General features: G+C 34.7%; 3 non-coding genes across 3 annotated transcripts; all 3 read left to right on the top strand.

Moving 5' to 3' along the window:
• The first annotated feature begins 2,170 nt into the window (after positions 1–2,170).
• On the top strand, positions 2,171–2,244 carry TRNAS-ACU (transfer RNA serine (anticodon ACU)). Its single transcript has one exon. It is a non-coding gene; the product is annotated as a tRNA-Ser (tRNA).
• Positions 2,245–11,514: 9,270 nt separating this feature from the next.
• TRNAS-ACU (transfer RNA serine (anticodon ACU)) lies at positions 11,515–11,588 on the top strand. Its single transcript has one exon. It is a non-coding gene; the product is annotated as a tRNA-Ser (tRNA).
• Positions 11,589–15,012: 3,424 nt separating this feature from the next.
• TRNAS-ACU (transfer RNA serine (anticodon ACU)) lies at positions 15,013–15,086 on the top strand. The gene has a single exon. It is a non-coding gene; the product is annotated as a tRNA-Ser (tRNA).
• The last annotated feature ends 342 nt before the right edge of the window (positions 15,087–15,428 follow it).

Genomic DNA, 15,428 nt, shown 5'->3' on the forward strand with positions numbered 1-15,428 from the left:
TTCTCTGATATAATCAGAGTTAGATTTGATTCATTGATTTTATAAAAACAGCTAGGAAGCACAATTTAGCAGTGGGTTGCAGAGAAAAAGAAATATGCTGGCAAAAAAAATCCAATTGAGTGATTAAACAGCTCTTCATTTCTGGCTTTATTTTTATGCTAACAAATTTGTTCTCTGAAAAGTGTCCACAAAGCCAAGTCTCTGATTAACACCTTTGTAGGGATGGTTTTTCACCTATTACTAAATTAAACTTGCTTCATTGGAAAGGCAGCAAGATGCATCCTCATTTCAATGTCTACTGAAATAATACAGGTTGACACCAGGAAACATTAACGCCACTGCATCCTTGCTGCTTTCTCATGTAGAAGTCTGTTTAATGTGAAAACAAGGTGATATCTAATTAGCACACAGGTAAGGAATTAAGAAAATCTTTATTTAAGGGTGAAAATGTTTCTCACAAAATCGTTGCCCCAATGCATCATTGAAATTCAAGCTGGAAAGATGATTTTAATATATCACTTGTACATTTTGTATTGCTCTTCTGGTGACAATGTAGTTTGTTTTTGTCAATTACCATTTTAATAATAGGGTAAAGAAAATTAAGTGGATTTTTGAAAGAAAACAATACTGTCAATATACTATTAAAACAAATTAAAATGGTAAAAGTTATTGTACTTTAAGAAAAAATAAAAGAGCAAAAATATCAATCCCAGTTTTGATTACTTAAATTAACAAAAAAAAAAGCATATAGCAAAGGATAGTTTCAATCTGCCTACCTCTGGGTTATGGGCCCAGCATGCTTCCATTGCAGTACTCTGCTGCACATGTAAGTGCAAGAGATCCTGAAGCACTCAGTCATCATGGGAAAGTACCAATGTGTTTCTTCGTTGGTTGATGGAAGAAACATCTTACAAAAACTCTCCAGATTATTGACTTTTTAAAGTTTTTCTAGGAAACGTTCTAGATGTATGCTTATTAGCCTTTGTCAGTAAGTACCTTTTGCAAAGTGTCTCTGTGGCGCAATCGGTTAGTGTGTCCGGCTACTAACCAAAAGGTTGGTGGTTCAATCCAACCCAGGGACGTAATTGACCTTGTTATCAGATTTTGGTGATCTTTAAGTAGACAAGTCAAAATTTCAAACCCCCTGTTATGGTGTAGGGTACCTGGCCTTCTCTGATGTAATTAGATTTGATTCATTGATTTTATAAAAACAGCTAGAAAGCACAATTTAGCAGTGGGTTGCAGAGAAAAAGAAATATGCTGGCAAAAAAATCCAATTGAGTGATTAAACAGCTCTTCATTTTCTGGCTTTATTTTTATGCTAACAAATTTGTTCTCTGAAAAGTGTCCACAAAGCCAAGTCTCTGATTAACACCTTTGTAGGGATGGTTTTTCACCTATTACTAAATTAAACTTGCTTCATTGGAAAGGCAGCAAGATGCATCCTCATTTCAATGTCTACTGAAATAATACAGGTTGACACCAGGAAACATTAACGCCACTGCATCCTTGCTGCTTTCTCATGTAGAAGTCTGTTTAATGTGAAAACAAGGTGATATCTAATTAGCACACAGGTAAGGAATTAAGAAAATCTTTATTTAAGGGTGAAGATGTTTCTCACAAAATCGTTGCCCCAATGCATCATTGAAATTCAAGCTGGAAAGATGATTTTAATATATCACTTGTACATTTTGTATTGCTCTTCTGGTGACAATGTAGTTTGTTTTTGTCAATTACCCTTTTAATAATAGGGTAAAGAAAATTAAGTGGATTTTTTAAAGAAAACTATACTGTCAATATACTATTCAAACAAATTAAAATGGTAAAAGTTATTGTACTTCAAGTAAAAATAAAAGAGCAAAAATATCAATCCCAGTTTTGATTACTTAAATTAACAAAAAAAATGCATATAGCAAAGGATAGTTTCAATCTGCCTACCTCTGGGTTATGGGCCCAGCATGCTTCCATTGCAGTACTCTGCTGCACATGTAAGTGCAAGTGATCCTGAAGCACTCAGTCATCATGGGAAAGTACCAATGTGTTTCTTCGTTGGTTGATGGAAGAAACATCTTACAAAAACTCTCCAGATTATTGACTTTTTAAAGTTTTTCTAGGAAACGTTCTAGATGTATGCTTATTAGCCTTTGTCAGAATGTACTTTTCGCAAAGTGTCTCTGTGGCGCAATCGGTTAGTGTGTCCGGCTACTAACCAAAAGGTTGGTGGTTCAATCCCACCCAGGGACGTAACTGACCTTGTTATCAGATTTTGGTGATCTTTAAGTAGACAAGTCAAAATTTCAAACCCCCTGTTATGGTGTAGGGTACCTGGCCTTCTCTGATGTAATCAGAGTTAGATTTGATTCATTGATTTTATAAAAACAGCTAGGAAGCACAATTTAGCAGTGGGTTGCAGAGAAAAAGAAATATGCTGGCAAAAAAAATCCAATTGAGTGATTAAACAGCTCTTCATTTCTGGCTTTATTTTTATGCTAACAAATTTGTTCTCTGAAAAGTGTCCACAAAGCCAAGTCTCTGATTAACACCTTTGTAGGGATGGTTTTTCACCTATTACTAAATTAAACTTGCTTCATTGGAAAGGCAGCAAGATGCATCCTCATTTCAATGTCTACTGAAATAATACAGGTTGACACCAGGAAACATTAACGCCACTGCATCCTTGCTGCTTTCTCATGTAGAAGTCTGTTTAATGTGAAAACAAGTTGATATCTAATTAGCACACAGGTAAGGAATTAAGAAAATCTTTATTTAAGGGTGAAGATGTTTCTCACAAAATCGTTGCCCCAATGCATCATTGAAATTCAAGCTGGAAAGATGATTTTAATATATCACTTGTACATTTTGTATTGCTCTTCTGGTGACAATGTAGTTTGTTTTTGTCAATTACCCTTTTAATAATAGGGTAAAGAAAATTAAGTGGATTTTTTAAAGAAAACTATACTGTCAATATACTATTAAAACAAATTAAAATGGTAAAAGTTATTGTACTTTAAGAAAAAATAAAAGAGCAAAAATATCAATCCCAGTTTTGATTACTTAAATTAACAAAAAAAAAAGCATATAGCAAAGGATAGTTTCAATCTGCCTACCTCTGGGTTATGGGCCCAGCATGCTTCCATTGCAGTACTCTGCTGCACATGTAAGTGCAAGAGATCCTGAAGCACTCAGTCATCATGGGAAAGTACCAATGTGTTTCTTCGTTGGTTGATGGAAGAAACATCTTACAAAAACTCTCCAGATTATTGACTTTTGAAAGTTTTTCTAGGAAACGTTCTAGATGTATGCTTATTAGCCTTTGTCAGTAAGTACCTTTTGCAAAGTGTCTCTGTGGCGCAATCGGTTAGTGTGTCCGGCTACTAACCAAAAGGTTGGTGGTTCAATCCAACCCAGGGACGTAATTGACCTTGTTATCAGATTTTGGTGATCTTTAAGTAGACAAGTCAAAATTTCAAACCCCCTGTTATGGTGTAGGGTACCTGGCCTTCTCTGATGTAATCAGAGTTAGATTTGATTCACTGATTTTATAAAAACAGCTAGGAAGCACAATTTAGCAGTGGGTTGTAGAGAAAAAGAAATATGCTGGCAAAAAAAATCCAATTGAGTGATTAAACAGCTCTTCATTTTCTGGCTTTATTTTTATGCTAACAAATTTGTTCTCTGAAAAGTGTCCACAAAGCCAAGTCTCTGATTAACACCTTTGTAGGGATGGTTTTTCACCTATTACTAAATTAAACTTGCTTCATTGGAAAGGCAGCAAGATGCATCCTCATTTCAATGTCTACTGAAATAATACAGGTTGACACCAGGAAACATTAACGCCACTGCATCCTTGCTGCTTTCTCATGTAGAAGTCTGTTTAATGTGAAAACAAGGTGATATCTAATTAGCACACAGGTAAGGAATTAAGAAAATCTTTATTTAAGGGTGAAGATGTTTCTCACAAAATCGTTGCCCCAATGCATCATTGAAATTCAAGCTGGAAAGATGATTTTAATATATCACTTGAACATTTTGTATTGCTCTTCTGGTGACAATGTAGTTTGTTTTTGTCAATTACCCTTTTAATAATAGGGTAAAGAAAATTAAGTGGATTTTTTAAAGAAAACTATACTGTCAATATACTATTAAAACAAATTAAAATGGTAAAAGTTATTGTACTTTAAGTAAAAATAAAAGAGCAAAAATATCAATCCCAGTTTTGATTACTTAAATTAACAAAAAAAAATGCATATAGCAAAGGATAGTTTCAATCTGCCTACCTCTGGGTTATGGGCCCAGCATGCTTCCATTGCAGTACTCTGCTGCACATGTAAGTGCAAGAGATCCTGAAGCACTCAGTCATCATGGGAAAGTACCAATGTGTTTCTTCGTTGGTTGATGGAAGAAACATTTTACAAAAACTCTCCAGATTATTGACTTTTTAAAGTTTTTCTAGGAAACGTTTTAGATGAATGCTTATTAGCCTTTGTCAGTATGTACTTTTGCAAAGTGTCTTTGTGGCGCAATCAGTTAGTGTGCACGGCTATTAACCAAAAGGTTGGTGGTTCAATCCCACCCAGGCACGTAATTGACCTTGTTATCAGATTTTGGTGATCTTTAAGTAGACAAGTCAAAATTTCAAACCCCCTGTTATGGTGTAGGGTACCTGGCCTTCTCTGATGTAATCAGAGTTAGATTTGATTCAGTGATTTTATAAAAACAGCTAGGAAGCACTATTTAGCAGTGGGTTGCAGAGAAAAAGAAATATGCTGGCAAAAAAAATCCAATTGAGTGATTAAACAGCTCTTCATTTTCTGGCTTTATTTTTATGCTAACAAATTTGTTCTCTGAAAAGTGTCCACAAAGCCAAGTCTCTGATTAACACCTTTGTAGGGATGGTTTTTCACCTATTACTAAATTAAACTTGCTTCATTGGAAAGGCAGCAAGATGCATCCTCATTTCAATTTCTACTGAAATAATACAGGTTGACACCAGGAAACATTAACGCCACTGCATCCTTGCTGCTTTCTCATGTGGAAGTTTGTTTAATGTGAAAACAAGGTGATATCTAATTAGCACACAGGTAAGGAATTAAGAAAATCTTTATTTAAGGGTGAAGATGTTTCTCACAAAATCGTTGCCCCAATGCATCATTGAAATTCAAGCTGGAAAGATGATTTTAATATATCACTTGTACATTTTGTATTGCTCTTCTGGTGACAATGTAGTTTGTTTTTGTCAATTACCCTTTTAATAATAGGGTAAAGAAAATTAAGTGGATTTTTTAAAGAAAACTATACTGTCAATATACTATTCAAACAAATTAAAATGGTAAAAGTTATTGTACTTCAAGTAAAAATAAAAGAGCAAAAATATCAATCCCAGTTTTGATTACTTAAATTAACAAAAAAAAATGCATATAGCAAAGGATAGTTTCAATCTGCCTACCTCTGGGTTATGGGCCCAGCATGCTTCCATTGCAGTACTCTGCTGCACATGTAAGTGCAAGAGATCCTGAAGCACTCAGTCATCATGGGAAAGTACCAATGTGTTTCTTCGTTGGTTGATGGAAGAAACATCTTACAAAAACTCTCCAGATTATTGACTTTTTAAAGTTTTTCTAGGAAACGTTCTAGATGTATGCTTATTAGCCTTTGTCAGTATGTATTTTTTACAAAGTGACTCTGTGGCGCAATCGGTTAGTGTGTCTGGCTACTAACCAAAAGGTTGGTGGTTCAATCCCACCCAGGGACGTAATTGACCTTGTTATCAGATTTTGGTGATCTTTAAGTAGACAAGTCAAAATTTCAAACCCCCTGTTATGGTGTAGGGTACCTGGCCTTCTCTGATGTAATCAGAGTTAGATTTGATTCAGTGATTTTATAAAAACAGCTAGGAAGCACAATTTAGCAGTGGGTTGCAGAGAAAAAGAAATATGCTGGCAAAAAAAATCCAATTGAGTGATTAAACAGCTCTTCATTTTCTGGCTTTATTTTTATGCTAACAAATTTGTTCTTTGAAAAGTGTCCACAAAGCCAAGTCTCTGATTAACACCTTTGTAGGGATGGTTTTTCACCTATTACTAAATTAAACTTGCTTCATTGGAAAGGCAGCAAGATGCATCCTTAATTCAATGTCTACTGAAATAATACAGGTTGACACCAGGAAACATTAACGCCACTGTATCCTTGCTGCTTTCTCATGTGGAAGTCTGTTTAATGTGAAAACAAGGTGATATCTAATTAGCACACAGGTAAGGAATTAAGAAAATCTTTATTTAAGGGTGAAGATGTTTCTCACAAAATCGTTGCCCCAATGCATCATTGAAATTCAAGCTGGAAAGATGATTTTAATATATCACTTGTACATTTTGTATTGCTCTTCTGGTGGCAATGTAGTTTGTTTTTGTCAATTACCATTTTAATAATAGGGTAAAGAAAATTAAGTGGATTTTTGAAAGAAAACAATACTGTCAATATACTATTAAAACAAATTAAAATGGTAAAAGTTATTGTACTTTAAGTAAAAATAAAAGAGCAAAAATATCAATCCCAGTTTTGATTACTTAAATTAACAAAAAAAAATGCATATAGCAAAGGATAGTTTCAATCTGCCTACCTCTGGGTTATGGGCCCAGCATGCTTCCATTGCAGTACTCTGCTGCACATGTAAGTGCAAGAGATCCTGAAGCACTCACTCATCATGGGAAAGTACCAATGTGTTTCTTCGTTGGTTGATGGAAGAAACATCTTACAAAAACTCTCCAGATTATTGACTTTTTAAAGTTTTTCTAGGAAACGTTCTAGATGTATGCTTATTAGCCTTTGTCAGTATGGACTTTTTGCAAAGTGTCTCTGTAGCGCAATCAGCTAGTGTGTCCGGCTACTAACCAAAAGGTTGGTAGTTCAATCCCAACCAGGGACGTAATTGACCTTGTTATCAGATTTTGGTGATCTTTAAGTAGACAAGTCAAAATTTCAAACCCCCTGTTATGGTGTAGGGTACCTGGCCTTCTCTGATGTAATTAGATTTGATTCATTGATTTTATAAAAACAGCTAGAAAGCACAATTTAGCAGTGGGTTGCAGAGAAAAAGAAATATGCTGGCAAAAAAATCCAATTGAGTGATTAAACAGCTCTTCATTTTCTGGCTTTATTTTTATGCTAACAAATTTGTTCTCTGAAAAGTGTCCACAAAGCCAAGTCTCTGATTAACACCTTTGTAGGGATGGTTTTTCACCTATTACTAAATTAAACTTGCTTCATTGGAAAGGCAGCAAGATGCATCCTCATTTCAATGTCTACTGAAATAATACAGGTTGACACCAGGAAACATTAACGCCACTGCATCCTTGCTGCTTTCTCATGTAGAAGTCTGTTTAATGTGAAAACAAGGTGATATCTAATTAGCACACAGGTAAGGAATTAAGAAAATCTTTATTTAAGGGTGAAGATGTTTCTCACAAAATCGTTGCCCCAATGCATCATTGAAATTCAAGCTGGAAAGATGATTTTAATATATCACTTGAACATTTTGTATTGCTCTTCTGGTGACAATGTAGTTTGTTTTTGTCAATTACCCTTTTAATAATAGGGTAAAGAAAATTAAGTGGATTTTTTAAAGAAAACTATACTGTCAATATACTATTAAAACAAATTAAAATGGTAAAAGTTATTGTACTTTAAGTAAAAATAAAAGAGCAAAAATATCAATCCCAGTTTTGATTACTTAAATTAACAAAAAAAAATGCATATAGCAAAGGATAGTTTCAATCTGCCTACCTCTGGGTTATGGGCCCAGCATGCTTCCATTGCAGTACTCTGCTGCACATGTAAGTGCAAGAGATCCTGAAGCACTCAGTCATCATGGGAAAGTACCAATGTGTTTCTTCGTTGGTTGATGGAAGAAACATCTTACAAAAACTCTCCAGATTATTGACTTTTTAAAGTTTTTCTAGGAAACGTTCTAGATGTATGCTTATTAGCCTTTGTCAGTATGTACTTTTTACAAAGTGACTCTGTGGCGCAATCGGTTAGTGTGTTTGGCTACTAACCAAAAAGTTGGTGGTTCAATCCCACCCAGGGACGTAATTGACCTTGTTATCAGATTTTGGTGATCTTTAAGTAGACAAGTCAAAATTTCAAACCCCCTGTTATGGTGTAGGGTACCTGGCCTTCTCTGATGTAATCAGAGTTAGATTTGATTCAGTGATTTTATAAAAACAGCTAGGAAGCACTATTTAGCAGTGGGTTGCAGAGAAAAAGAAATATGCTGGCAAAAAAAATCCAATTGAGTGATTAAACAGCTCTTCATTTTCTGGCTTTATTTTTATGCTAACAAATTTGTTCTCTGAAAAGTGTCCACAAAGCCAAGTCTCTGATTAACACCTTTGTAGGGATGGTTTTTCACCTATTACTAAATTAAACTTGCTTCATTGGAAAGGCAGCAAGATGCATCCTCATTTCAATTTCTACTGAAATAATACAGGTTGACACCAGGAAACATTAACGCCACTGCATCCTTGCTGCTTTCACATGTGGAAGTTTGTTTAATGTGAAAACAAGGTGATATCTAATTAGCACACAGGTAAGGAATTAAGAAAACCTTTATTTAAGGGTAAAGATGTTTCTCACAAAATCGTTGCCCCAATGCATCATTGAAATTCAAGCTGGAAAGATGATTTTAATATATCACTTGTACATTTTGTATTGCTCTTCTGGTGACAATGTAGTTTGTTTTTGTCAATTACCCTTTTAATAATAGGGTAAAGAAAATTAAGTGGATTTTTTAAAGAAAACTATACTGTCAATATACTATTCAAACAAATTAAAATGGTAAAAGTTATTGTACTTCAAGTAAAAATAAAAGAGCAAAAATATCAATCCCAGTTTTGATTACTTAAATTAACAAAAAAAAATGCATATAGCAAAGGATAGTTTCAATCTGCCTACCTCTGGGTTATGGGCCCAGCATGCTTCCATTGCAGTACTCTGCTGCACATGTAAGTGCAAGAGATCCTGAAGCACTCACTCATCATGGGAAAGTACCAATGTGTTTCTTCGTTGGTTGATGGAAGAAACATTTTACAAAAACTCTCCAGATTATTGACTTTTTAAAGTTTTTCTAGGAAACGTTCTAGATGTATGCTTATTAGCCTTTGTCAGTATGTACTTTTTGGGAAGTGTCTCTGTGGCGCAATCGGTTAGTGTGTCCGGCTACTAACCAAAAGGTTGGTGGTTTAATCCCAACCAGGGACGTAATTGACCTTGTTATCAGATTTTGGTGATCTTTAAGTAGACAAGTCAAAATTTCAAACCCCCTGTTATGGTGTAGGGTACCTTGCCTTCTCTGATGTAATAAGAGTTAGATTTGATTCAGTGATTTTATAAAAACAGCTAGGAAGCACAATTTAGCAGTGGGTTGCAGAGAAAAAGAAATATGCTGGCAAAAAAAATCCAATTGAGTGATTAAACAGCTCTTCATTTTCTGGCTTTATTTTTATGCTAACAAATTTGTTCTCTGAAAAGTGTCCACAAAGCCAAGTCTCTGATTAACACCTTTGTAGGGATGGTTTTTCACCTATTACTAAATTAAACTTGCTTCATTGGAAAGGCAGCAAGATGCATCCTCATTTCAATGTCTACTGAAATAATACAGGTTGACACCAGGAAACATTAACGCCACTGCATCCTTGCTGCTTTCTCATGTAGAAGTCTGTTTAATGTGAAAACAAGGTGATATCTAATTAGCACACAGGTAAGGAATTAAGAAAATCTTTATTTAAGGGTGAAGATGTTTCTCACAAAATCGTTGCCCCAATGCATCATTGAAATTCAAGCTGGAAAGATGATTTTAATATATCACTTGTACATTTTGTATTGCTCTTCTGGTGACAATGTAGTTTGTTTTTGTCAATTACCCTTTTAATAATAGGGTAAAGAAAATTAAGTGGATTTTTTAAAGAAAACTATACTGTCAATATACTATTCAAACAAATTAAAATGGTAAAAGTTATTGTACTTCAAGTAAAAATAAAAGAGCAAAAATATCAATCCCAGTTTTGATTACTTAAATTAACAAAAAAAATGCATATAGCAAAGGATAGTTTCAATCTGCCTACCTCTGGGTTATGGGCCCAGCATGCTTCCATTGCAGTACTCTGCTGCACATGTAAGTGCAAGAGATCCTGAAGCACTCACTCATCATGGGAAAGTACCAATGTGTTTCTTCATTGGTTGATGGAAGAAACATCTTACAAAAACTCTCCAGATTATTGACTTTTTAAAGTTTTTCTAGGAAACGTTCTAGATGTATGCTTATTAGACTTTGTCAGTATGTACTTTTGGCAAAGTGTCTCTGTGGCGCAATCGGTTAGTGTGTCCGGCTACTAACCAAAAGGTTGGTGGTTCAATCCCAACCAGGGACGTAATTGACCTTGTTATCAGATTTTGGTGATCTTTAAGTAGACAAGTCAAAATTTCAAACCCCCTGTTATGCTGTAGGGTACCTGGCCTTCTCTGATGTAGTTAGATTTGACTCAGTGATTTTATAAAAACAGCTAGGAAGCACAATTTAGCAGTGGGTTGCAGAGAAAAAGAAATATGCTGGCAAAAAAAATCCAATTGAGTGATTAAACAGCTCTTCATTTTCTGGCTTTATTTTTATGCTAACAAATTTGTTCTTTGAAAAGTGTCCACAAAGCCAAGTCTCTGATTAACACCTTTGTAGGGATGGTTTTTCACCTATTACTAAATTAAACTTGCTTCATTGGAAAGGCAGCAAGATGCATCCTCATTTCAATGTCTACTGAAATAATACAGGTTGACACCAGGAAACATTAACGCCACTGCATCCTTGCTGCTTTCTCATGTAGAAGTCTGTTTAATGTGAAAACAAGGTGATATCTAATTAGCACACATGTAAGGAATTAAGAAAATCTTTATTTAAGGGTGAAGATGTTTCTCACAAAATCGTTGCCCCAATGCATCATTGAAATTCAAGCTGGAAAGATGATTTTAATATATCACTTGTACATTTTGTATTGCTCTTCTGGTGACAATGTAGTTTGTTTTTGTCAATTACCCTTTTAATAATAGGGTAAAGAAAATTAAGTGGATTTTTTAAAGAAAACTATACTGTCAATATACTATTAAAACAAATTAAAATGGTAAAAGTTATTGTACTTTAAGTAAAAATAAAAGAGCAAAAATATCAATCCCAGTTTTGATTACTTAAATTAACAAAAAAAAATGCATATAGCAAAGGATAGTTTCAATCTGCCTACCTCTGGGTTATGGGCCCAGCATGCTTCCATTGCAGTACTCTGCTGCACATGTAAGTGCAAGAGATCCTGAAGCACTCAGTCATCATGGGAAAGTACCAATGTGTTTCTTCGTTGGTTGATGGAAGAAACATCTTACAAAAACTCTCCAGATTATTGACTTTTTAAAGTTTTTCTAGGAAACGTTCTAGATGTATGCTTATTAGCCTTTGTCAGTATGTACTTTTTACAAAGTGTCTCTGTGGCGCAATCGGTTAGTGTGTTTGGCTACTAACCAAAAAGTTGGTGGTTCAATCCCACCCAGGGACGTAATTGACCTTGTTATCAGATTTTGGTGATCTTTAAGTAGACAAGTCAAAATTTCAAACCCCCTGTTATGGTGTAGGGTACCTGGCCTTCTCTGATGTAATCAGAGTTAGATTTGATTCAGTGATTTTATAAAAACAGCTAGGAAGCACTATTTAGCAGTGGGTTGCAGAGAAAAAGAAATATGCTGGCAAAAAAAATCCAATTGAGTGATTAAACAGCTCTTCATTTTCTGGCTTTATTTTTATGCTAACAAATTTGTTCTCTGAAAAGTGTCCACAAAGCCAAGTCTCTGATTAACACCTTTGTAGGGATGGTTTTTCACCTATTACTAAATTAAACTTGCTTCATTGGAAAGGCAGCAAGATGCATCCTCATTTCAATTTCTACTGAAATAATACAGGTTGACACCAGGAAACATTAACGCCACTGCATCCTTGCTGCTTTCACATGTGGAAGTTTGTTTAATGTGAAAACAAGGTGATATCTAATTAGCACACAGGTAAGGAATTAAGAAAACCTTTATTTAAGGGTAAAGATGTTTCTCACAAAATCGTTGCCCCAATGCATCATTGAAATTCAAGCTGGAAAGATGATTTTAATATATCACTTGTACATTTTGTATTGCTCTTCTGGTGACAATGTAGTTTGTTTTTGTCAATTACCCTTTTAATAATAGGGTAAAGAAAATTAAGTGGATTTTTTAAAGAAAACTATACTGTCAATATACTATTCAAACAAATTAAAATGGTAAAAGTTATTGTACTTCAAGTAAAAATAAAAGAGCAAAAATATCAATCCCAGTTTTGATTACTTAAATTAACAAAAAAAATGCATATAGCAAAGGATAGTTTCAATCTGCCTACCTCTGGGTTATGGGCCCAGCATGCTTCCATTGCAGTACTCTGCTGCACATGTAAGTGCAAGAGATCCTGAAGCACTCACTCATCATGGGAAAGTACCAATGTGTTTCTTCATTGGTTGATGGAAGAAACATCTTACAAAAATTCTCCAGATTATTGACTTTTTAAAGTTTTTCTAGGAAACGTTCTAGATGTATGCTTATTAGACTTTGTCAGTATGTACTTTTTGCAAAGTGTCTCTGTGGCGCAATCGGTTAGTGTGTCCGGCTACTAACCAAAAGGTTGGTGGTTCAATCCCAACCAGGGACGTAATTGACCTTGTTATCAGATTTTGGTGATCTTTAAGTAGACAAGTCAAAATTTCAAACCCCCTGTTATGCTGTAGGGTACCTGGCCTTCTCTGATGTAGTTAGATTTGACTCAGTGATTTTATAAAAACAGCTAGGAAGCACAATTTAGCAGTGGGTTGCAGAGAAAAAGAAATATGCTGGCAAAAAAAATCCAATTGAGTGATTAAACAGCTCTTCATTTTCTGGCTTTATTTTTATGCTAACAAATTTGTTCTTTGAAAAGTGTCCACAAAGCCAAGTCTCTGATTAACACCTTTGTAGGGATGGTTTTTCACCTATTACTAAATTAAACTTGCTTCATTGGAAAGGCAGCAAGATGCATCCTCATTTCAATGTCTACTGAAATAATACAGGTTGACACCAGGAAACATTAACGCCACTGCATCCTTGCTGCTTTCTCATGTAGAAGTCTGTTTAATGTGAAAACAAGGTGATATCTAATTAGCACACATGTAAGGAATTAAGAAAATCTTTATTTAAGGGTGAAGATGTTTCTCACAAAATCGTTGCCCCAATGCATCATTGAAATTCAAGCTGGAAAGATGATTTTAATATATCACTTGTACATTTTGTATTGCTCTTCTGGTGACAATGTAGTTTGTTTTTGTCAATTACCCTTTTAATAATAGGGTAAAGAAAATTAAGTGGATTTTTTAAAGAAAACTATACTGTCAATATACTATTAAAACAAATTAAAATGGTAAAAGTTATTGTACTTTAAGTAAAAATAAAAGAGCAAAATTATCAATCCCAGTTTTGATTACTTAAATTAACAAAAAAAAAATGCATATAGCAAAGGATAGTTTCAATCTGCCTACCTCTGGGTTATGGGCCCAGCATGCTTCCATTGCAGTACTCTGCTGCACATGTAAGTGCAAGAGATCCTGAAGCACTCACTCATCATGGGAAAGTACCAATGTGTTTCTTCATTGGTTGATGGAAGAAACATCTTACAAAAACTCTCCAGATTATTGACTTTTTAAAGTTTTTCTAGGAAACGTTCTAGATGTATGCTTATTAGACTTTGTCAGTATGTACTTTTTGCAAAGTGTCTCTGTGGCGCAATCGGTTAGTGTGTCTGGCTACTAACCAAAAGGTTGGTGGTTCAATCCCAACCAGGAACGTAATTGACCTTGTTATCAGATTTTGGTGATCTTTAAGTAGACAAGTCAAAATTTCAAACCCCCTGTTATGGTGTAGGGTACCTGGCCTTCTCTGATGTAGTTAGATTTGATTCAGTGATTTTATAAAAACAGCTAGGAAGCACAATTTAGCAGTGGGTTGCAGAGAAAAAGAAATATGCTGGCAAAAAAAATCCATTTGAGTGATTAAACAGCTCTTCATTTTCTGGCTTTATTTTTATGCTAACAAATTTGTTCTTTGAAAAGTGTCCACAAAGCCAAGTCTCTGATTAACACCTTTGTAGGGATGGTTTTTCACCTATTACTAAATTAAACTTGCTTCATTGGAAAGGCAGCAAGATGCATCCTCATTTCAATGTCTACTGAAATAATACAGGTTGACACCAGGAAACATTAACGCCACTGCATCCTTGCTGCTTTCTCATGTAGAAGTCTGTTTAATGTGAAAACAAGGTGATATCTAATTAGCACACAGGTAAGGAATTAAGAAAATCTTTATTTAAGGGTGAAGATGTTTCTCACAAAATCGTTGCCCCAATGCATCATTGAAATTCAAGCTGGAAAGATGATTTTAATATATCACTTGAACATTTTGTATTGCTCTTCTGGTGACAATGTAGTTTGTTTTTGTCAATTACCCTTTTAATAATAGGGTAAAGAAAATTAAGTGGATTTTTTAAAGAAAACTATACTGTCAATATACTATTAAAACAAATTAAAATGGTAAAAGTTATTGTACTTTAAGTAAAAATAAAAGAGCAAAAATATCAATCCCAGTTTTGATTACTTAAATTAACAAAAAAAAATGCATATAGCAAAGGATAGTTTCAATCTGCCTACCTCTGGGTTATGGGCCCAGCATGCTTCCATTGCAGTACTCTGCTGCACATGTAAGTGCAAGAGATCCTGAAGCACTCAGTCATCATGGGAAAGTACCAATGTGTTTCTTCGTTGGTTGATGGAAGAAACATCTTACAAAAACTCTCCAGATTATTGACTTTTTAAAGTTTTTCTAGGAAACGTTCTAGATGTATGCTTATTAGCCTTTGTCAGTATGTACTTTTTACAAAGTGTCTCTGTGGCGCAATCGGTTAGTGTGTTTGGCTACTAACCAAAAAGTTGGTGGTTCAATCCCACCCAGGGACGTAATTGACCTTGTTATCAGATTTTGGTGATCTTTAAGTAGACAAGTCAAAATTTCAAACCCCTTGTTATGGTGTAGGGTACCTGGCCTTCTCTGATGTAATCAGAGTTAGATTTGATTCAGTGATTTTATAAAAACAGCTAGGAAGCACTATTTAGCAGTGGGTTGCAGAGAAAAAGAAATATGCTGGAAAAAAAAATCCAATTGAGTGATTAAACAGCTCTTCATTTTCTGGCTTTATTTTTATGCTAACAAATTTGTTCTCTGAAAAGTGTCCACAAAGCCAAGTCTCTGATTAACACCTTTGTAGGGATGGTTTTTCACCTATTACTAAATTAAACTTG

This window comes from Pseudophryne corroboree, chromosome 8, assembly GCF_028390025.1.
Source record: "Pseudophryne corroboree isolate aPseCor3 chromosome 8, aPseCor3.hap2, whole genome shotgun sequence".
Taxonomy (NCBI): domain Eukaryota; kingdom Metazoa; phylum Chordata; class Amphibia; order Anura; family Myobatrachidae; genus Pseudophryne; species Pseudophryne corroboree.